At 37.8% G+C, this 24150-nt stretch overlaps 1 long non-coding RNA gene and 1 pseudogene across 1 annotated transcript in view; one reads left to right on the top strand and one right to left on the bottom strand.

Moving 5' to 3' along the window:
- Nucleotides 1-625: 625 nt before the first annotated feature.
- Nucleotides 626-7736, top strand: LOC105499497 (mortality factor 4-like protein 2; annotated as a pseudogene).
- Nucleotides 7737-15791: 8055 nt separating this feature from the next.
- The window catches only part of LOC105499355 (uncharacterized), a 39558-nt gene continuing 31199 nt past the window's right edge, over nt 15792-24150 (bottom strand). The window contains exon 4 of the long non-coding RNA XR_011624293.1: nt 15792-16056. This is a non-coding gene — a long non-coding RNA (uncharacterized lncRNA). The remainder of the gene's footprint in view (nt 16057-24150) is intronic.

A 24150-nucleotide genomic window follows, 5' to 3' on the forward strand; every position in this document is an offset into this window, starting at 1 on the left:
AAGTAAAATCCCAAGAAGTAGGCAACTCCTAGTGGTCTGTAATTGTATTAGTCCCTTTTTACACTGCTATAAAGATACTACCTGAGACTGGGTAATTTACAAATAAAAGAGGTTTAATTGACCCAAGGTTCTGTATGGCTGGAAGGGTCTCAGGAAACTTGCAGTCATGGGAGAAGGTGAAGGACAAGCAAGCACCTTTTTCACAACATGGCAGGAGAGAGAGAGGGTGAAGGGCAAACTGCCACTTTTAAAATCATCAGCTCTCATAAGAACTTCCTCACTATCACAAGAATACCATGGGGGAAACTGCCCCCATCATCCAATCACCTTCCACCAGTTACTTCCCTCAACATGTGGGGATTACAATTTGAGATGAGATTTGTGTGGGGACACAGAGCCAAACCATATTAATAATTAACTCCAGTTTCTTATATTAAGAAATATTCCACCCTTATTTATTAAGCAATTAAATGGAATTCAGAGTTGACAAAATGAAGTAGAGAGACCTGAAGTGACCTCATATTCCAGGAGAGGTCTGAAGATTTTCTTATAAGTGCAAAAATATACTTGGCTGTTCTTTATTGGATTGTGTCTCCTACTTCATCTTTCCAGACCATCCCAGAAGATCTATAAGATTCCATCTGGGAAATCACCAGGAGATCTTGGAAGGAAAAGAAGGAAGATTGTTGGTTGGAATAAAAACAAGGTTGAATGCATTCCAGAAAGCAGGGTTCTCAAACTTGTGGACAACAATCTGCAGAAGGCAGCTTTAAAAAACCAACTAGAAGCAACATGCAGAGAAGTAAGATATGATGTGAGGGAACTCCTCAAGAAAAAAGACAACTGATACACAGCAGAAAAATCTTGAACTAGCTCTCCCGGTAAGATAGGGGGGTCGCTCTGTAGAGAACATTCCTTCAGGATCTGTGAGGAAGACCAGAAGGAACAAGCAGAAGACTCCTGGAAACAAAGATGGTGGCAGTACCAGGGAAGCACTTCAGCCCCCTCAGTAGAAAAGAGCCCTGGCAGATCTCACTGTTGAAAGAGAGGAAGTATTTAAGAATAGAATGAAAGTTAAAGTGAAGATTCCTGAAGAATTAAAACCATGGCTTATGGAGGACTAGGACTTTCTTACCAGGCAGAAGCAGCCATTTCAACTTACTGCTAAGAAAAAGGTAGGTACAATTCTGGAAGAGAATGCAAACTGCAAGAAATCTCAGGGAACCATCGATAATAGGGAAAATGTGGCTAATAACGTGGCAGGAATTAAACAATATTTCACTGTGACATTGGGCACTCAGCTGCTCTACAAATTTAAAAGGTCTAAGTATGCTGAAATACTCTTGGCTCACCCTGATGCACCCATGTCCCAGGTTTATGGAGTACCACCCCTACTGAGATTATTGTAAGAATTAGAGAAATGTTGGCCTATACAACCCCTGAAGAGAAGAGCCTTGCATCTGGTAAATAATTCTGTATCTCTGTTTACTGCCATTAATTACAAAGTGGCTTTTGCTTAATACCACTGCAAAGCCCTGTGCGGGTCTACAGACCACTCATTCTTATCTGTCTGGTATCTGGAAACATTTTTTGTTCTTAGCCTTTTTCTTGTAAGATTGATGTTCTTTAAAATTATTAATGTATAACAGGGCTAATTGTTAATGTATAACAGGGCACAGTTTGTTTTCTGTGCTGTTTTAAACAGAAAATAAAAGAAGTGTAAGCTCCTTTTCTCATTTGAAAGTTGCTACACAGTGTATACAGTAATTAGAACAAAGAAGAAACATTCAGTAGAACATTTTATTGCGTAGTCGACAACAGTGCTTGAATGCTGGTGGTTCTATTTATTTGATACTACACAATTTTCTAATATGTGTTAATGCTATGTGACAAAATGCCCTGATTCCAAGTGTCAAAGGTTCGACTTAATGTATATACCCCAAAATCCATGCATTTTTTTTTTTAATGGTTGTTGAAGTAAAACAGCCCATCCTCTGCAAGTCCACCTATGTTGTTCCTTAGGCATTCTATCTTTGCTCAAATTATTGAAGGATGGTGGCTTATTTCATGGTTTTTGTATTTGAGACTAATGAACATTCTAACATGATAAAGGCAATTATTATTGTGTAGCCATGGTTTTCTGAAAAAAGATATTTTAGAAATTGTATTTCATATCTTAAATAAAATTTGTTTCTACATTTGAAAGCCAAAAAACACCCCAATCAAGTCAGCAAATTAAAAGTCAGTTTGGTTGTGTCCTAACATTTAAAATACACACATGACTGTTAGTGTATACATACACACACACACACATACCCCTCAGTACATAATCCCCACAATATGGCAATGGTCTATGCAGAAACACAAGATGAGGTTATTTAAAAATGCTCACCTATTTAGTATGAATCTTTGCAATATTTCACTCTTTTTCTTCCTTTAGTGACTTTATATTACAGGTTCATAGGCTTCTAAGTAATATTATCTTTCACCATTGTTTGAAAAGATTTAGTCTCTTTCCAAATTTAAGAAGTTACTAAGTTCATAAGAAGTTATGAAGTTCATAAAGTCTCACAGAAAAAAATAATTATTATATGCATGGCATTTTATAATTAATTTAGAATTTGTTCCATTTATAGTTATATTTGAATTCAGCATTCCCATTAGGAAGGCTAGGTAGATAGCCTAGTTTTAAGAAATTCAGAGCAACATAATAAATATAATTGCTATGACTGAAACCCAAATCTGGAAAATTTTTGTATATATATATTTTAAATTCTGTGTACCCACAATCTAGGAACATTTTAAAGATCATTTTTTAGATAATTTACACTACACTGATATTTTAATTCTTGTCTGTTTGTAGTAAATATACACAAAATATCAAAATAAATCTCTAGGACACATCTGTTTCCTGTTCATTGTGCACATCATGTTATAAGCTTTTGGAATGAAAATTGACATTTGAAAACCTCAAGAAATGACAATAGCAGCAGCGATGATGTTTTTCAGCTCTCACTGCTAATGTGGGAACTGATTATTTATTTCAAAAGCTTTTATAAAATAAAGCAAACCTTGAATATATTCAGCCAGGAAATAAATCTTGAAATTATATGGTTACCAGGAACAGTAAATTAGAGTTTCAATAAATAACACAGTGATTTTCTTAAAAATGCTAAACATTTCTTAAATTCTTTCCCAGGTAGTTTTTGTTAATTTTAAGATGATGTCAAAAGTTTATACCCATATGTGTGCAACATACATACATATATTATTCTTTCTTTTAGGTAACGCAGTGGTTAAAGGACCAGAATGCATTCCTAAATAGGTGTACATTTTAAAATAATCTTATATTATGAGCAGGTTGCCAACTTTTGATATGGAATAAAGTTTGTTGAAGTTTGCCTTTAGATCTTAACTAGCTAAATTAAGATAGCTTAAATTAAGAAATTAGGAAATCTAAATTAATTTAGATTTTGTTAACACTTTAAAAGGTCTAATTTAAGGACTTGAAATTTAGAATTCTTTAGATGAGGAAACATGCCTAACATTACCTTATTTGAAATGGAATCTTTAATATTTAAACACATATCAGACATCAAGGACTAAAAAAAATTATACTAAGGCAAAGAAGAAATTATCTTTATTTCCTTTCCTCTCTCTTCCTTCCCTTTCTCATTTCCTTCAAGGGAAAGTTTCTGCAGCCTTTGACTCTTTTTTTGTAGAAATCAAAGATCCCTCCCTAGGAATGAGGTCTCTCTGGTCACACAGATAAACATATGCATATATATATACACACACATATATATATACACACACACATATATATACACACACATATATATACACACACATATATATACACACACACACATATATATACACACACATATATATACACACACATATATTTATACGTATATACATATATATACACACATATATATGCATGCATGCGTATATGTATTTACCTCCCACTCTGTCAGCCATGTCCCAGAAGGTATTAAAAGTTACAAAAGCAGGAGTTTGGGTAACATGAAATAAAGGAGATGTTTACTGAGGTGTACACAGATCAGAGGAAACCAACAAACCATCTTGAGTCACCAACTCTTTGCACCCCCAGACCTCAAGGTGCAAAGGAAGGAGCTAGCATTACCAGTGAGAACTGAGTCTTGAAAGGGAGTGGATATCCAATAGAAGCTGTCTTTGTGGAAGGGGGCAGTCAGTGGTTTGAGATGGGGGAGGGTAAAGTTGTGTGCAGGGTTAGAGGGAGCTAGGCAGGGCATAAGAAATGTTTGACATCTTTCTTTTTCTGCCCTCCAATATCCTGCCAGTGGCTCCCACTGGCCTAAGCTTCCAGGGGGCAAGGGGATCCCATCCATAGAGATCAGTCCTCCTGCAACACAGAGCTGGGTGGAAAAGGGTCCAGAATGGATCTAGGGGAGCAGTGGCAGCAAATGGAAAATAACCAACCCCCATCCCCAGTGCTTCATTTTCTCAGTTTGGCTGCCTACTGACCAGGCAAACTAACCTCTCCCAGCTCTGACTGTGTGCTTACATAAGTGACCATTTCTTTATCTGGGGCTACAACATGAAGGCAGGCAAGGTCACCCTCTGTCCTGGCTTTCAAGCCCTAGACCCCGTATTATGGATTCTGGTGCTTGGAGGTGTTTTCCAATAGGTCTCTCTAAAGTTAGGCTCCCCGTTTCCCAGAGTTAATTGACCAGGATGAGTCAAAGTCAGGACAGTAATCATCTTGAAGGAGAGATCCTGGGGGTTCTTATACAGAACTATGTATTGATCCACTTTCATGGAGACCAGTTATTCTCCCAGAATGACCCTTAACTCAGGTGGGCCACAGTCCTCTCCAGTAACTTCGATTAGATAAGGACTTTGGTTATCATATTGGTTCATACCTCACAGCTAGTAGAAAATCCCCAGAGGTGCTAAGGTACTCTGTGCTCAAAATATCAGTGTATGTATTCCAGTTAGACAAGAATTCACCAGGCTAGGCTGGGCGCGGTGGCTCACGCCTGTAATCCCAGCACTTTGGGAGGCCGAGGTGGGCGGATCACGAGGTCAGGAGATCGAGACCATCCTGGCTGACACAGTGAAACCCCGTCTCTACTAAAAAATACAAAAAATTAGCCGGGCGAGGTGGCGGCGCCTGTAGTCCCAGCTCCTCGGGAGGCTGAGGCAGGAGAATGGCGGGAACCCGGGAGGCGGAGCTTGCAGTGAGCCGAGATCCCGCCACTGCACTCCAGGCTGGGTGACAGAGCAAGACTCCGTCTCAAAAAAAAAAAAAAAAAAAAAAAAAGAATTCACCAGGCTAGAAAGATACTTGTCCAAAACTCCAAAATATTATGTTTCTATAAAATGAAAAATTTTTTATATCAAACTCAATATTCGATTTTGGTTAACACTAGAGGTTCAGATCATATACACTCTTCAATGTATATATATGAAATAAACGTTTCTGTATTACTTTTGTGTATTGCTCTGTTTCTCATTTTAAAAAAGAAACTGTTTTGCTTCAAGATGCTGGAATAGTCCTTAAAAATGTGATCTGTTTGGTGTCATGTAAACATGGGCTAACATGAAGATAATTTAATATTACTAAACATTGTTAAAGAATGTGATTTTGCCCATGCTTTGAAGGTTATTAGACGCACCTCTCTAAGATATGAGGGAAAAACTGTAGCTAACACATGGAAATTAGCTGCTGCTTTCCACTGAATGACACCATTGATCCAATGTTAAGCAGAATTAAATTCTTCCAAAATATGGAGAAAATTTTGACTAGAAAATTTGTGATTGCTATTACTACAGTATGTCCTTCTGTAGTTTTAGTCTTAGTCAAATATATAGTGATTTTTGTTTTTGTTTTTGTTTTAGAGATGGAATCTCGCTGTATACCCCAGGCTGGAGGGCAGTAGCGTGGTCTCAGCTCACTGCAACCTCTGCCTCCTGGGTTCAAGCAATTCTCTTGCCTCAGTCTCCTGAGTAGCTGGGACTACAGTAGCCCACCACCATGTCTGGCTAAGTTTTGTATTTTTAGTAGAGACAGGGTTTCGCCATGTTGGCCAGGCTGGATGATAAAATTAAAGAAGAAAAGAATTCAATAAGAGAATGCTTAAAACATTCAAAACTTACAAAATAGAGGAAATAAGGACATTAGAATGTTCGCTTTAGAATGAGTGAATGAGCAGCCCTTGAGATTTTACTGCTTGATGGCTCAGAGTACTCAAAATTATCTTGTTTGTTAAAATGTGTATAGAGAAAGATCACGAAATATCAGCTAAAATCTTGTCTTTAAATTCAGATTTTAACTGGATTGTTTACCAACCCAGTGATAAACAATGAGATTCTCTTTTAATTGCCGTGGTAGAGATAGGGGTGGGGACATGGAGAGGAAGGTGGGAAATGTTAAGGAAGGGCGGGTTGCCTAGCTAGACAAGTCAAAGGAGGTAGCTGGAGATCAGCACAACCTAAAGGCACCACAACCTGCTGTGAGGGCACAAAGGAAGGGACAATAACTATTTTTTTCTGAGTAGCTGAACAAAAGGGTTATGAAATGTTACCATGCAGGAATAGGACTCTGAAACCTGGAATTTTGTTTCAGTTGTGAAAACTCTGGGGTCAAGGGGAACACAAATAAAAGAATGCATTTGTGTCACTGGAGAGAGGCTGATAAAAAGCTGAACTACCGGGACAGGGACACAGAGCAGGGAAGAGGAGTGGCACAGAGGCAATCTTGTGCAGAGCAAGTCTGAAGTGGAAGAAGTTCATTTAAGTGCAGTTTGAAATTGTAATTTAAAACTTCTAAACATATATTCATATAATCAATAAACTTTTAAATTTGTTTATCACTAGGATCTACCACTTGTTATTCAGGAACCTGCATGCAGTCTTCAGAACAGTGGAGAGAATCAGGGAAGCATGTGCTTTAATTTTTAAACTAATTCACTAAACTAATAAATACTTACAGAGTACCTACTGTATGCAAAGTATTATAAGACTGCCATAAGAAATCACTTAATATCATTTTTTTCTTTAATTTAGTAAGATTTTTTTCATGCTAGTATGTGTCTGTTTTAGGTATTTTGTTATATATGCAAAAAGGAAACAATTGTCAATGTGTTTTGTGAAGATAACTTTCCTAGAAAAAAAGCCATGACCTGCTGAAAAAGTTTTGGACTGCCACACTATGACATAAAAACTCAGCCTTGTAAACAAGGATTTCTGGAAGTTTGATATACAAGGGCCTCCACCCATTTTCCTGTCACACAGGATATAATGGCTTCTGTTATAATGTAGTGCGACACTAAATAACTGGAGATCACTGAGTGTGTTACTAATTATTTGGATCACTTAAAAGAGCTACATTTACAAGAAATCAAATGATCTTTAGTAGATAGAATGCACTGATGTCAAATTTTTAAAAACCAAGACTATGTTATGAAACTTTTCAGGCATAGAGATTAAAGTTTCATATATGCCAAGAAAAGTTTTGTTCTGAAAAACCCAAATTTATAGTTTAGGTTCGTATCTAATAATTTTCTTTTTTTATATTATACTTTATGTTCTAGGGTACATGTGCATAACGTGCAGGTTCGTTACATATGTATACATGTGCCATGTTGGTGTGCTGTACCCATTAACTTGTCGCTTACATTAGGTATATCTCTAATGCTATCCCTCCCCCCTCTGCCGACCCCAAAACAGGCCCCACTGTGTGATGTTCCCCTTCCTGTGTCCAAGTGTTCTCATTGTTCAATTTCCACCTATGAGTGAGAACATGCGATGTTTGGTTTTCTGTTCTTGCAATAGTTTGCTGAGAATGATGGTTTCCAACTGCATCCATGTCCCTACAAAGGACATGGACTCATCCTTTTTTATGACTGCATAGTATTCCATGGTGTGTATGTGCCACGTTTTCTTAATCCAGTCTTTCATTGATGGACATTTGGGTTGGTTCCAAGTCTTTGCTATTGTGAATAGTGCTGCAATAAACACACATGTGCATGTGTCTTTATAGCAGCATGATTTATAATCCTTTGGGTATATACTCAGTAATGGGATGGCTGGGTCAAATGGTATTTCTAGTTCTAGATCCTTGAGGAATCGCCACACTGTCTTCCACAACAGTTGAACTAGTTTACAGTCCCACCAACAGTGTAAAAGTGTTCCTATTTCTCCACATCCCCTCCAGCACCTGTTGTTTCCTGACTTTTTAATGATCACCATTCTAACTAGTGTGAGATGGTATCCTATTGTGGTTTTGATTTGCATTTCTCTGATGGGTAGCGATGATGAGCATTTTTTCATATGTCTGTTGGCTGCATAAATGTCTTCTTTTGAGAAGTGTCTGTTCATATCCTTTGCCCACTTTTTGATGGGATTGTGTATTTTTTTCTTATAAATTTGTTTGAGTTCTTTGTAGGTTCTGGATATTAGCCCTTTGTCAGATGAGTAGATTGCAAAAATTTTCTCCCATTCTGTGGTTTACCTGTTCACTCTGATGGTAGTTTCTTTTGCTGTGCAGAAGCTCTTTAGTTTAATTAGATCCCATTTGTCAACTTTGGCTTTTGTTGCCATTGCTTTTGGTGTTTTAGACATGAAGTCCTTGCCCATGCCTATGTCCTGAATGCTATTGCCTAGATTTTCTTCTAAGGTTTTCATGGTTTTAAGTCTAACATTTAAGTCTCTAATCCATCTTGAATTAATTTTTATATAAGGAATAAGGAAGGGATCCAGTTTCAGCTTTCTACTTATGACTAGCCAGTTTTCCCAGCACCGTTTATTAAATAGGGAATCCTTTCCCCATTTCTTGTTTCTCTCAGGTTTGTCAAAGATCAGATGGTTGTAGATGTGTGGTATTATTTCTGAGGGCTCTGTTCGGCTCCATTGGTCTATATCTATGTTTTGGTACCAGTAACATGCTGTTTTGGTTACTGTAGCCTTGTAGTATAGTTTGAAGTCAGGTAGCGTGATGTCTCCAGCTTTGTTCTTTTGACTTAGGATTGTCTTGGCAATGTGGGCTCTTTTTTGGTTCCATATGAACTTTAAAGTAGTTTTTTCTAATTCTGTGAAGAAAGTCATTGGTAGCTTAATGGGGATGGCATTGAATCTATAAATTACCTTGGGCAGTATGGCCATTTTCACGATATTGATTCTTCCTATCCATGAGCATGGAATGTTCTTACATTTGTTTGTGTCCTCTTTTATTTCACTGAGCAGTGGTTTGTAGTTCTCCTTGAAGAGTTCCTTTACATCCCTTATAAGTTGGATTCCTAGGTATTTTATTCTCTTTGAAGCAATTGTGAATGGGAGTTCACTCATGATTTGGCTCTGTTTGTCTGTTATTGGTGTATAAGAATGCTTATGAGTTTTGCACATTGATTTTGTATCCTGAGACTTTGCTGAAGTTTCTTATGAGCTTAAGGAGATTTTGGGCTGAGACAATGGGGTTTTCTAAATAGACAATCATCCCATCTGCAAACAGGGACAATTTGACTTCCTCTTTTCCTAATTGAATACCCTTTATTTCTTTATCTTCCCTGATTGCCCTGGCCAGAACTTCCACCACTATGTTGAATATTAGTGGTGAGAGAGGGCATCCCTATCTTGTGCCAGTTTTCAAGGAGAATGCTTGAGTTTTTGCCCATTCAGTATGATATTCGCTGTGGGTTTGTCATAAATAGCTCTTATTATTTTGAGATACGTTCCATCAATACTGAATTTATTGAGAGTCTTTAGCATGAAGGGCTGTTGAATGTTGTCGAAGGCCTTTTCTGCATCTATTGATATAATCATGTGGTTTTTGTCTTTGTTTCTGTTTATATGCTGTATTACATTTATTGATTTGCATATGTTGAACCAGCCTTGCATCCCAGGGGTGCAGCCCATTTGATCATGGTGGAACAACTTTTTGATGTGCTGCTGGATTCGGTTTGCCAGTATTTTATTGAGGATTTTTGCATCGATGTTCATCAGGGATATTGGTCTAAAATTCTCTTTTTTTGTTGTGTCTCTGCCAGGCTTTGGTATCAGGATGATGTTGGCCTCATAAAATGAGTTAGGGAGGATTCCCTCTTTTTCTATTGATTGGAATACTTTCAGAAGGAATGGTACCAGCTCCTCCTTGTACCTCTGGTAGAATTCGGCTGGGAATCCATGTGGTCCTGGACGTTTTTTTGTTGGTAGGCTATTAATTATTGCCTCAATTTCAGAGCCTGTTATTGGTCTATTCAGGGCTTCAACTTCTTCCTGGTTTAGCATTGGGAGAGTGTATGTGTCCAGGAATTTATCCATTTCTTCTAGGTTTTCTAGTTTATTTGCGTAGAGGTGTTTATAGTATTTTCTGATGGTAGTTTGTCTTTCTGTGGGATCAGTGGTGATATCCCCTTTATCATTTTTTATTTTGTGTATATTTGATTCTTCTCTCTTTTCTTCTTTATTAGTCCTGCTAATGGGCTATCAATTCTGTTCATCTTTTCAAAAAACAAGCTCCTGGATTCATTGATTTTTTGAAGATTTTTTGTGTCTCTATCTCCTTCAGTTCTGCACTGATCTTAGCTATTTCTTGCCTTCTGCTAGCTTTTGAATGTGTTTGCTCTTGCTTCTCTAGTTCTTTTAATTGTGATGTTAGGGTGTCAATTTTAGATCTTTCCAGCTTTCTCTTGTGTGCATTTAGTGCTATAAATTTCCCTCTACACACTGCTTTAAATGTGTCCCAGAGATTCTGGTATGTTGTATCTTTGTTCTCATTGGTTTCAAAGAACATCTTTATTTCTGCCTTCATTTCATTATGTACCCAGGAGTTATTCAGGAGCAGGTTGTTCAGTTTCCATGCAGTTGAGCGGTTTTGATTAGTTTCTTAATCCTGTGTGCTAGTTTGATTGCACTGTGGTCTGAGAGACAGTTTGTTATAATTTCTGTTCTTTTACATTTGCTGAGAAGTGCTTTACTTCCAACTATGTGGTCAATTTTGGAATAATTGTGATGTGGCACTGAGAAGAATGTATGTTCTGTTGATTTTGGGTGGAGAGTTCTGTAGATGTCTATTAGGTCTGCTTGGTGTAGAGATGAGTTCAATTCCTGGATATCCTTGTTACTTCCTGTCTCGTTGATCTGTCTAATGTTGACAGTGGGTTGTTAATGTCTCCTATTATTATTGTGTGGTAGTATAAGTCTCTTTGTAAGTCTCTAAGTACTTGCTTTGTGAATTTGGGTGCTCTTGTATTGGGTGTATATATATTTAGGATAGTTAGCTCTTCTTGTTGAATTGATCCCTTTACCATTATGTAATGGCCTTCTTTGTCTCTTTTGATCTTTGATGGATTAAAGTCTGTTTTATCAGAGACTAGTATTGCAACCCCTGCCTTTTATTGTTTTCCGTTTGCTTGGTAGATCTTCCTCCATCCCTTTATTTTGAGCCTGTGTGTGCATCTGCATATGAGATGGGTCTCCTGAATACAGCACACTGATGGGTCTTGACTTTTTATCCAATTTGCCAGTCTGTGTCTGTTAATTGGAGCATTTAGCCCATTTACATTTAAAGTTAATATTTTTATGTGTGAACTTGATCCTGTCATTATGATGTTAGCTGGTTATTTTGCTCATTAGTTGATGCAGTTTCTTCGTAGCCTCGATGGTCTTTACATTTTGGCATGTTTTTGCAGTTGCTGGTACTGGTTGTTCCCTTCCATGTTTAGTGCTTCCTTCAGGGTCTCTTATAGGGCAGGCCTGGTGGTGACAAAATCTCTAAGCATTTGCTTGTCTGTAAAGGATTTTATTTCTCCTTCACTTATGAAACTTAGTTTGGCTGGATATGAAATTCTGGGTTGAAAATTCTTTTCTTTAAGAACATTGAACATTGGCCCCCTTCTCTTCTGTCTTGTAGAGTTTCTGCCGAGAGATCTGCTGTTAGTCTGATAGGCTTCCCTTTGTGGGTAACCCCACCTTTCTCTCTGGCTGCCCTTAACATTTTTTCCTTCATTTCAACTTTGGTGAATCTGATAATTATGTGTCTTGGAGTTGCTCTTCTCGAGGAGTATCTTTGTGGTGTTCTCTGTATTTCCTGAATTTGAATGTCGGCCTGCCTTGCTAGGTTCGGGAAGTTCTCCTGGATGATATCCTGCAGAGTGTTTTCCAACTTGGTTCCATTCTCCCCGTCACTTTCAGGTACACCAATCAGACATAGATTGGTCTTTTCGCATAGTGCCAAATTTCTTGGAGGCTTTGTTCATTTCTTTCTACTATTTTTTCTCTGAACTTCTCGCTTCATTTCATTCATTTGATCTTCAATCACTGATACCATTTCTTCCAGTTGATTGAGTTGGTTACTGAAGCTTCTGCATTTGTCATGTAGTTCTCGTGTCATGGATTTTAGCTCCATTAGGTCATTTAAGGACTTCTCTACATTGATTATTCTAGTTAGCCATTCGTCAAATCTTTTTTCAAGGTTTTTAGCTCCTTTGCAATGGGTTCGAACTTCCTCCTTTAGCTCGGAGAAGTTTGAACATCTGAAGCCTTCTTCTCTCAACTCGTCAAAGTCATTCTCCATCCAACTTTGGTCTGTTGCTGGCGAGGAGCTGCGTTCCTTTGGAGGGGGAGAGGTGCTCTGATTTTTAGAATTTTCAGCTTTTCTGCACTGCTTTTTCCCCATCTTTGTGGTTTTGTCTACCTTTGGTCTTTTATGATGGTGACGTACAGATGGGATTTTGGTGTGGATGTCCTTTCTGTTTGTTAGTTTTCCTTCTAACAGTCAGGACCCTCAGCTGCAGGTCTGTTGGAGTTTGCTTGAGGTTGACTCCAGACTCTGTTTTCCTGGGTATCAGCAGTGGAGGCTGCAGAAGAGTGAATATTGCTGAACAGTAAATGTTGCTGCCTGATTGCTCCTCTGGAAGCTTCGTCTCAGAGGGGTACCCAGCCGTGTGAGGTGTGAGGTGTCAGTCTGCCCCTAGTGGGTAGTGTCTCCCAGTTAAGCTACTCAGGAATCAGGGACCCACTGGAGCAGGCAATCTGTCTGTTCTCAGATCTCAAACTCTGGGCTGGGATAACCACTATTCTCTTCAAAGCTGTCAGACAGGGACATTTGAATCTGCAGAGGTTTCTGCTGCCTTTTGTTTGGCTATGCCCTGTCCCCAGAGGTGGAATCTACAGAGGCAGGCAGGCAGGCATCCTTGAGCTGCGGTGGTCTCCACCTATTTCGAGCTTCCTGGCTGCTTTGTTTACCTACTCAAGCCTCAGCAATGGCGAGAGCCCCTCCCCAGCCTTGCTGCCACCTTGCTGTTAGATCTCAGACTGCTGTGCTAGTAATGAGGGAGGCTCCGTGGGTGTGGGACCCTCTGAGCCAGGTGCGGGATATAATCTCCTGCTGTGCCATTTGCCAAGACCCTTGGTAAAGCGCAGTATTATGGTGGGAGTGACCCGATTTTCCAGATGTTGTGTGTCACAGTTTCCCTTGGCTAGGAAAGGGAATTCCCTTCCCCCTTGTGCTTCCCAGGTGAGGCGATGCCTTGCTCTGCTTCAGCTCTTGCACCCACTGTCCAACATACTCCAGTGAGATGAAACTGGTGCCTGAGTTGGAAATGCAGAAATCATCCGTCTTCTGTGTCACTCACTCTGGGAGCTGGAGGGTGGACCTGTTCCTATTTGGCCATCGTGGAACTGCCACCCTGATAATTTTCTATAAGTCAGAATTAAGAGCTAAGCTCCTGCCTTGCTTAATCCGTGCTTTCTAATATAACTTCTGCTAGAATGAACTGTCATTTAACAGAATTTTTTTTGCTGTGGTGACTTAGTGGGATTATTTTAACCCAGTAGCTTACTCAAATCACATTATATTGTCATTTTCTGAGCTTTAGTTTTGGAACCAAGATTTTACATGCTGTTGATGAATATATCTACTGCAGTCTGTGTTGTAATTGAGTTCTGGTTTTGGGGCCATCAGTTAATAAGAGAGATTAATTAATCACGTTTGTTCTTCTGTTGGCATTGACTAAGTCCACAAGAGTATGGCAGGACTGTGTAGAAATGAAGATTGTTTACCTAATGTGAAATATTTATTTAACACTATTCTGCTAGTTAAGTGACTGCTGGTCTCAGAGAAGAGGATTTGTACACAAAGTTATTCATTTAGTCTTCAGAATTTATTGGGCATCTACTATACCTGAAGCTATTCTCAGGTATTAAATAAGATCAACAAGTCCCTGCCTTCATGAAGTTAATTTTTCTTGTTGTTGGGAGGAGATAAACAATAAATAAATACATAAATACATAAATGGTTAAACATGTCACATAGAAATAATATTACACAAATAATTACAATAGAATAGTGGCCACTTTCATTTGAATTGTCAGAGAAGACATGTATAAAAACAACACTTAATGTGCTTTTTGAATGAAAAGAAGTCAGCTTTGTGAAGATCACATAAGGATCATCTAAGTTTATCTGAAAAACAAAACAGAAGTAAACTTAAAATTGTTTAATGTCACAAATTTCCCCTTACCCTCCTTAATGAATGTGTACACCTTTGTTCAAGAAGACTGGTGAATGTGTATAGATTTTGAGCAAAAGTAATGTTAGAAAAATAACTCCAGGAACAAGTTGCACAGAAGACGAGTTATTTGTAGAGGCAAATATAAAGTAAAAATGAATTATGGCATGAATATGTGGAGGTTGTAAAAAGAAGAAGAATGTGAAAAACACAGCGATTCCCTTTTATTTCTCATCTCTCTCTCCTCCAGACCTGAAGATGCAAAGTATTAGCGGATGCATCTTGAACAAATAGCATGTGCTATTTATGTAGGGAGAGGAGGAAACTGTTAGGAGATTCAGGTCACTTTCACCCATAGTTAGTGTTATCATTTTATTTAGAATCTGGAGTTGGGTTCTATCTTGTGAAAAGGAACTTTAAAGAATTAAATTGAGTATGTATATCTTAGAGTTAAACATTCTTTAATCAATAAGAATAAGTGAGTAACAATCCAATTGTATGCTTCCTGACTCTCCTTTCACAGTGACAATGGATTTCTCTTTTCTTTCCTTTTCTTTTCTTTTATGAGTGAACTGGTATGAAAGTATCAGTTCTTCTTACACTGTGGTTTCTCCATCTTTCGCAGAAGTCTGAATGTGAAGCCGCCAGTGGGCCGTGGCTTCTTAGGTTGCGTTCTCCATCTCAGAGTCACTTATCAATAGCTCTTTACAATTGGACAAAAAAAACGCACAGCAATAAATTTGGCTACTAACTGGAATGCTTAAAAGTTAACTACGAAAATCTATGAACCAACTGTTTTCCAATTCTAGTTTGTGGTACATAAACTGAAATTACACAAAAAAACAAAACAAACAAAAAAAGCAAAACAAAACAAAACAGGTGAATTTGGCTCACATCCAGAGTCAGCACTGTACCAGACCAATCCAGAACACTTATACCAAGTGTCCAAGCAGAAAAACCATGCCTGGCCTTGAGAAATGGAGTGGAGAATTCATTTGTATTTTGAAAACCTGTAGGTTAAATTTTAAATGTCTGTTTACGAGGATTGCCTGGAATCTAGCCTTCCCCAGAAGAAAGGGGGAAAAGAAAGGCATTTCCTTTTTTTAAGCAGAAAAATCCCAAATCTTGCAAAACTCCATTTTAAAACACTCGGCTCCATCTGGTGTGAGGGGTAGTAAAGCATCTTTGTGAAGATTGAATGCCTCATATTTTATTGTTCAAATTACCAATATTTTGCTAAGAAAATGTTTAATAGACTTTATTGTTCCTTTTGAGACAAAATAAATCCATGCTTAATAAAAGTGCAAAAATAGACAGTAAATAAAAATGAAAATAATGCATAGTCTTGCCATTAAGTGATAACCTCTATTAGTAACATTTATAACCTTTAGAACTTTTTCTATGCGAAAGCCAGGTACTGTGGCTCATGACTGTAATCCTAGCTACTTGGGAGGCTAAGGGAGGAGGACCGTTTGCGCACAACAGATCGAGGTTGCAGTGAGTTATGATCATGGCACTGCACTCCAGCGTGGGTGACAAGAGTGAGATCCCATCTCTAAAATAAAAGAAAAAAAGTTAATGTTCTATACATATATGTGCAGTTATAAAAATGCAACCATATTATGTGTATTATGTTCTTGTAGTCTGTTTTTTATTATGTAATTTCACTATTAATCTGTTTTTAATTATGAACATATGTTCATGCCATTGAACATACATTGACACCACCATTTTTAATTACAACATTTCATTACATAGATTTGCCATGTTATTTTCTGTTGACCACTTAAGTCATTTCCAATTTTTCTTACATAAACAATGTTTTAATTGACATGCTCATGTACCTAATTGGGTAAACAGAGTGCAACAAAAGCTCATGTGATGGATCCTTAGCTCAGTATAAGGAAGTCAGCAAAAGGTTCTCAGAAGTGGAAACCTCCAAGATGAGACCTCAAAGCTGAGATCTGAGAAGCCCATCTGTAAATGATGATGAAAAATAAGCCGAACACCCTTTCTAAACCTAAGCTGAACAATCTTTGTTTATTCTTATTCTTTCTTTAATCATTAATTTAGTACGATATTTAAATGGTTTCATGTTCTCACTGACCCTCAGAATCCAGAAATAAATCTTTTACTCTTTTCTCTCTTTTTCTCCCTCTGTATCATATTAATAACAATGTAGTTATTTGCATAGGAACAATAAAACTTATTCTCCTAATTTTCTGGCTATCATTGAATTAACTGATTATGCAACCAAATTATTTGAATCTTTTGAAGTGTCGTATTTAGGAACAGTCAGTCTCCTTTAGTCAGATATAAAAAGTCCATCAGTAACAAATAAAGGTTGTGCTTAGGTAGACATACAGGATCAATGACTACAAAGCCATAACAAGAAACTGGTCAGATGGCTTACAAAGGTCAACCTTACAATTAATAAATTAATTCATAGCCCAGAAACCCTGCCTATTCGTTGGGATCTTTTTTTTTTTTTTTTTTTTTTTTTTTTTTGAGAAGAAATCTGGCTCTGTCGCCCAGGCTGGAGTGCAGTGGCGCCATCTCGGCTCACTGCAAGCTCCGCCTCCCGGGTTCACGCCATTTTCCTGCCTCAGTCTCCCGAGTAGGTGGGACTACAGGTGCCCGCCACCATGCCTGGCTAATTTTTTTGTATTTTCAGTAGACACGGGGTTTCACCGTGTTAGCCAGGATGGTCTGCATCTCCTGACCTCATGATCCTCCCGCCTCGGTCTCCCAAATTGCTGGGATTACAGGCGTGAGCCACAGCGCCTGGCCCGGGATCTTAAAAAAATAAAACTTGACCAGCATTTTCCCCATCTATACTCATTAGAATCTTAATCATACCATCTTCCCTATAGAACCTCAAAAGGTGATCATGGATTGATCATGAATCATGGATTAATGTGCCTTGAGTTTGGCCCAGTAGTTAGGAAATCCCAGGAATTGGCAAAGACCGGAAGAGAGAATAGTAAAAAACATGCAAGATGAGACTCAAACATCATGATTTATGTGACAGACAGAAAAAAAAAGTAAAGATTAAATCAAGACCCATATGAAAGATAAATTTCCACATTATAACACAGCTGTGGAGGGATCATGACATGAGTCAGAGAAAATACAAAGTGAGGGATTATGATTCCTAGGTCGCAAATAGTGATGTACCAGCTGTGCTGGCTTTAAAATAATATTTCTGGCTGGGCGCCGTGGCTCATGCCTATAGTTTCAGCACTTTGGGAGGCCGAGGTGGGTGGATCAACTGAGGTTAGGAGTTCGAGACCAGCCTGGCCAACATGGCGAAATCCCCTTCTACAAATATTAGCCTGGCGTAATGGTGCATGACTGTAATCCCAGCTGCTTGGGAGGCTGAGGCAGGAGAATTGCTTGAATCTGGGAGGTGGAAGTTGCAGTGAGCCGAGGTCATGCCGTTGCACTCCAGCCTGGGCAACAGAGTGAGACTCTGCCTCAAAAAAAAAAAATAAAAAAATAAAAAAATAAAATAATAATAATAAATAAAATAATGTTTCTGCCAACAGTTCAGTCATTAATCAAATTGGAATGTGGGCAAAATTGTATTAATATTTGCTTACTTTAGGTTGTGTAGAATTTTATAAACAGGTTTTGTTTAGATCATAGGAAATTATTGGCATATGAAGCAATACTTTTGTCTGTTGCCTCTATTTTGTGTGGGGTAGGTGGGTGACATTGTATTGTGGAAAACAAACACTGCAGCATACAGGATATGGGTGCACAAAAGCTCAGGGTAAGTAAGAGGAGCTAGAGTTTGTAAAGAAATATTCTACAGCAGGCCAACTCTGCCCACCTGACTTCCAGTGCAGACAGTCTGTCATTTTTAGCAATATTTTAAAGACCAAAATAATGAAGTAAGCATTTGCCAGAAAGAAAGCCGAGAAGTTTGCTCAAAATTTGAAAAATTAATTTTGCTTTTTTCAGATAGAGCACTGTGATGAAAGAGACTAAAGAAGCTTTCAACAGTTTATTCATGTTCCAAGAGACTGTTAGTGTGCCTAGTGTCCAAATTCACCAGAGAAGTTTTGCTGTGAGTTTTCCAAGCTAGGTTCATTTCATTACATGACAAAGGAAATGATCAACTTTGTAAAGAATTTTTCTGCTTGTGGCCATATCTTACCAGTTTATGCAGGAATTTCAAACAAGGTATGAAAAATTTGCTAGTTTTTGTGCTATCAGGCAGATAAGAGGTGAAAGAATTTAACTACATATTGATACCAAGGAATTTTTGTAGTTCAGAAAATCTGCAAGAACTAACTTGTAGGACCAACCCCTCAGGACTCATAGTATGATTCTTGTTTCTTACTGATGTGAGAAGAGAATGTCACAGATTAAACTTAAAATTAAAGGACAGATAAGCTACACAAAAATAGCTCTGCTTTCTTTAAGGAAGTGAAATATTCAGATTCAAACTGAACTTGTGGATTGACTCAATGCACATTTGTTTCCTTTTTCTGATATTCCCTGAATTCAGTAGAGATATAGATTGCCTAGATATACAGATATGTTGGTGTAAACAAAGGCCCAGTTATAGAGGAAGTTCTGAAGTTACAATAAATCTGAAACACACTTTAAGTTTTGGCAGAGGTTCTTGGAAAATAAACACCAAGATTTTTTTTTTAGGTAATTACAGAAATGTGGTATATCTATAAGCCACAATATCCAAAGAAACTGATGAAAATGTGCTATGGTTTCAATGTGTTCCCCAAATTTCATGTGTTGGAAACTTAATTCACCAAATCTTATGTTGATGGTATTTGGAGATGGGGTCTTTGGGAGATAATTAGGACTAGATAAGGTCATAGGGTGGGGCCCTCTGATAAGACTGGTAGCTTTATAAGAAGAGGAAGAGAGACTTGAGTTGGCCCGCTTTGCCCTCTCCTCATGCGATGCCCTTCACCATGTTATGAGGCAGCAAGAAGGTCCTCACAAGATGCCAGTACCATGCTCTTAGACTTCTCAGCTGCCAGAACTGTGGCGAACACATTCCTTTTCTTTATAAATTACCCAATTTGTGGTATTCAGTTATAGCAAAAGAAAATGAACTATGACAAACTGTAAGTGAACTTTTCTTAACAAGATGACATACTAATGCCATTTGGGAGATGAGTATATCAGTTTTGAAACTAATGATATACTCAGCTTATGGCCAAACACCTAGAAATTACCAACATAAATCAGAAAGTCATCTTTGGTGATGTTAACCTAGATTCAGAATTGGAGTGAGTCCTGAAAAATATTCTTTACCAATTTTAGGAATAAAAGACTCAACCCACACTAGTGGATTTCTGGTTACATCATGTGACAGTTAATATTGAGTGTCAACTTGACTGGATTGAAGGATGTAAAGTATTGTGTCTGTGAGTGTCTTGCTAAAGGAGATTAACATTTGAGTCAGTGGTCTGGAAGAGGCAGATCCACCCTCAATCTGGGAGAGCATCATCTAATCAGCTGCCAGCATGGCTAGAATAAAAGTAGGCAGAAGAAGGTGAAAGGGTCTGATTTGCTTAGTGTTCTGGTCTTCATCTTTCTCCCATGCTGATTGCTTCCTGCTCTAGAACATCAGACCCCAAGTTCTTCGGCTTTCGGACTCTTGGACTTACACCAGTAGTTTGCCAGGGCCTCTCAGGCCTTTGGCCAGAGACTAACGGCTGCACTGTCGGCTTCCCTACTTTTGAGGTTTTGAGACTGGGACTGATTCACTACTGGCTTCCTCGCTCCTCAACTTGTAGACGGCCTATTGTGGAACTTTACCTCGTGATCATATGAGTCAATTCTCCTTAATAAACTCCCTTTCCTGTATACGTATATGCTATTTGTTCTGTCCCTCTAGAGAACCCCGACTGATAGACATGGTCATTGTTGAAAATTACCTGGAACAAGAGGCCAACTCAGTTAGGAGTCCCTCAGTATGGGCAGTTCCTTGAGACGTAAAAAAAAAAGAGGTAAACTTTTAAAAAGTATAATTATATAATCTAATTTAGGCTAATATTTATATTCTGAAAGGGAATAATCACTTGGTCACAGAGGAAGCTTTAAAAAAACATGAATTCTCGGTAGTTCTTGTTTTGTTTTGTTTTGTTTTGTTTTGTTTTAAGAGACAAGGTTTCACTCTGTTGCCCAGGTTGGAGTAAGTCGTGCAATCTTAGCTCACTGCATCCTTGAACTCCTGGGCTCAAGTGATCCTCCTGCCTCAGCCTCCCAAAGTGCTGGGATTGCAGGCATGAGCCACTATGCCCAGATAGCTTTTTTATGTACCACATAGTCTCATCTTATTTTCTGTTTTTGTCCTGTCTGACTCTCTCCTCTATTCTCATTATTGTCTGAACAATCTCATTAAATTAAAATTGAAATTTTAAACATATAAAAATTAAAATCTTATAACATCAAAAATTCAAAACAGAGCAAGTCTGGTTGCCATAATAAAAAGCTATGTCTCTCCCTGGCTTAGTGGGTTCAAGTTGTAGTGCCCTTGAGCCAAGTGCCTGGCAATGTCACCATGAATTACCACTTCTCTGCAAGGAACAACTTACAACTGTTTCATTGAACGTGTAGTTGTTGGGTGTTATTGTGTGTTTGTGTGATGGGTTGGTGGTGAGCAAGGAAGCTGCAGAGATATTAGGCATGGCATGTGTCTGCTATGAGTTAGGAGTACTAATAATATTCTTCAGAAGAGAAAGCAAACAGGAAGCCCACAACTTTCAACTACTATATATGAAGTGAGTTAATAATCATGACTATAAAACAGGAATCACAAACTCAAGTAAAGCCATGGGCTAATATATGAAAAAAAAACAAAACTGATTTTAGTTGTTTCTACACAGAAACATATTGTATGCATATTAAAACATAATAATATAATTAATTTCCACAAAATAAATGTGATTCTTCTCACCATATTCTTTAAATTCATTACCACCTTAGTTTATTTTTTCCCCAATTTTGATGGTGACATGAAGACACAAAAATATTCTACTTAAGATAAAAATGCTGATCAAATTAGTATTGATTGGAAACTAACATTTTCTGGTGAAAAAGACAGAGAGAACTGGGGTGAACAGGAAACTCTAGGCCTGTATAAAGACCTAGAAGTTGCTACTTGATCCAATTGATTGTTGCCATTTAACAAATGGGCTTGTATTGCAAGATCTTCCAGTGTTCTCCACTGGTTTTCAGACTGGAGCTGTATTATCAGCTCTCCTAGATCTCTAGCTTGTTAACTGCAGATCTTAGAACTTCTCATCCTTTGCAATCGCATGAGCCAACTTTTCATAATCTGTCTGTCTCCATACATATATACACACACACACATATATTTATATCTATATATATGTACATATATGCTATTATATATATAAAGTTTTATATATATATAAAGTTATTCATTCTGTATCTCTGAGAACTCTAATACACATAGTGATTATATTTGTTGGGAGACTGAAAAGGAGTTGGCTTCCAGGGAAACTCAATTTAATACACTGATTTTTGAGCAGATATTCCTCATATAATAAAGTAAATGGTGAGATCTTAAAAACAAACAAACAAACAAAAAACCAAATTAAATCTGAGAGATTTGAAATCAGGAAGAAACAGGTAAGCAGAAAAGCCAGCCATCTCCCTTTGGTGTATGTTGCTGCATCTGTGAAATTAAGGCCTAGACTAGATCAGATGTTTTCAAACTTCTCTCAACTTAGAGAACCTACAGTTAGAATTCTGTTTTCCAGATACTATATAGTTTTAGTGGAATGTCATGTAATCATTATTTTTATTTTTTTTAGACAAAGCAGGGAAAATTGCACTAGTAGAAAATGTAATTAGATGTAGGCAAAATAGAATTACAACCATTTGATCATATCTATGATAAATCCAGCTGTTGCAATAAACATTTCTAGGATTTTCTATTTCTATCTGCTTGCTTCTTGTTTATTAATTTTTGATATCTCAAAATGCTTGTTAGTTGTATTTGTCCATTTTCATGCTGCTGATAAAGACATACTTGAGACGGGGTAATTTATAAAGAAAAAGAGGTTTAATGGACTCACAGTTCCATGTAGCTGGGGAGGCCTCATAATTGTGGAGGAAGGTGAAAAGTATGTCTGACATACTGGCAGGCATGAGAGAATGAAGAGCCAAGTGAAACAGGAAACCCCTTATAAAACCATCAGATCTCATGAGACTTATTCACTGCCATGAGAACAATATGGGGGAACTGCCCCCCATGATTCAATTATCTCCCACCTCATCCCTCCCACAGCAAGTGGAAATTATGGGAGCTACAATTCAAGATAAGATTTGGGTGGGGACACAGCCAAACCATATCATTAGTTAAGTGATTGCAGTGCCAATACCTTAAGAGAAATTTATGAGAAAAAAGAATGAGAAAACTTTTTCTATTGGCTTTATGTTTTCTGAAAACTGGATAAAATATTGCGTTACTTTATTTTATGGTGGGAAACCTTGGTCTAGCTATTGTGGGAACATAGTTTGAGGCCCACTGGAGTAGTGTTTCCTATGGCCTCTTCCAGTTGTAACATTCAATGTGTCTACATTTTTTAACTGTGGCCAAGCAAGATTCATGCCCTCTTAGTTGGAGAGAAATTATCTTACAAACAAAATATAGCTGTGGGCTAATGTCTGTTGTTGAAATTGAGGAAAAAATCATTAGAGGACAAGTGCAATGGTTGAAATGCATGTAAACTTTGTCCTAACAACAAACTTTAGTGGTTTATCAAACTTCTTTTTCATCAAATTTCTACTCAGAAAGCTTTATTCTTCATTTTATTAATTTGTTTTAGTGTCTACTACCTATTAAGAAATTCTCTATATGTTGTGGATAAAGCAATGAACTAAACAAAACAAAACAAAATCCCATCTTAATGAAGCTTATATTTTGGTGGAGAGAAATAGACAATCAATAAAATACAAAAGAAATAGTATTTTAGATAGTTAATAGTTTAATGGAGAAAAATGAAGCTGAACTAGAGAAAAGAGTGTATGTGAGGGTGTGAGTGGCAAATTTAAGACAGAGTAATCAGGAAAGGTTTCATTGCAAATATGTTTGAGCAAAGGTGGGAGGAAGGTCTGTCTTAGTTCTAGCTGCTGTAAGTAATTACCGTGGACTGGGGTACTCTACAACAAACATTTATTTCTCATAGTTCTAGAGGTTGAAAATTTCAAGATCAAGGTACCAATAGATCTCATTTCTGCTGAGGGCCCTCCTCCTGGCTTGTAAATGACCATCTTTTGGTTGAAACCTTACATAACGGAGAGCATAGAGAAAGAGATCCTGTGTCTCTGCTTTTTTTTTTTTTTTTTAATAAGAGCACTAATTGTGTTATGAGGACCCTGCCCTCATGACCTAATCTAACCTTGTTACCTCCCAAAGGCCCAATCTCTAGATACCATCACATTGAAAATTAAGATTTCAACATATGAATTTGAGAGAGACAGAAACATTCAGTCTATAAGTTCTATGCTAGAATGTAGGGTAAGAAACTTATAGCAGAAGGTCCCTAAGGCAAGAGCATCCTTGGGAAGTTCAGGAGACCACTCTGTTTGTAATGGAGTGATTAAGGCAGACAGTGGTAGAAAGATGAAGTCAGATTAT

Source organism: Macaca nemestrina, chromosome 6, assembly GCF_043159975.1.
Source record: "Macaca nemestrina isolate mMacNem1 chromosome 6, mMacNem.hap1, whole genome shotgun sequence".
NCBI lineage: Eukaryota > Metazoa > Chordata > Mammalia > Primates > Cercopithecidae > Macaca > Macaca nemestrina.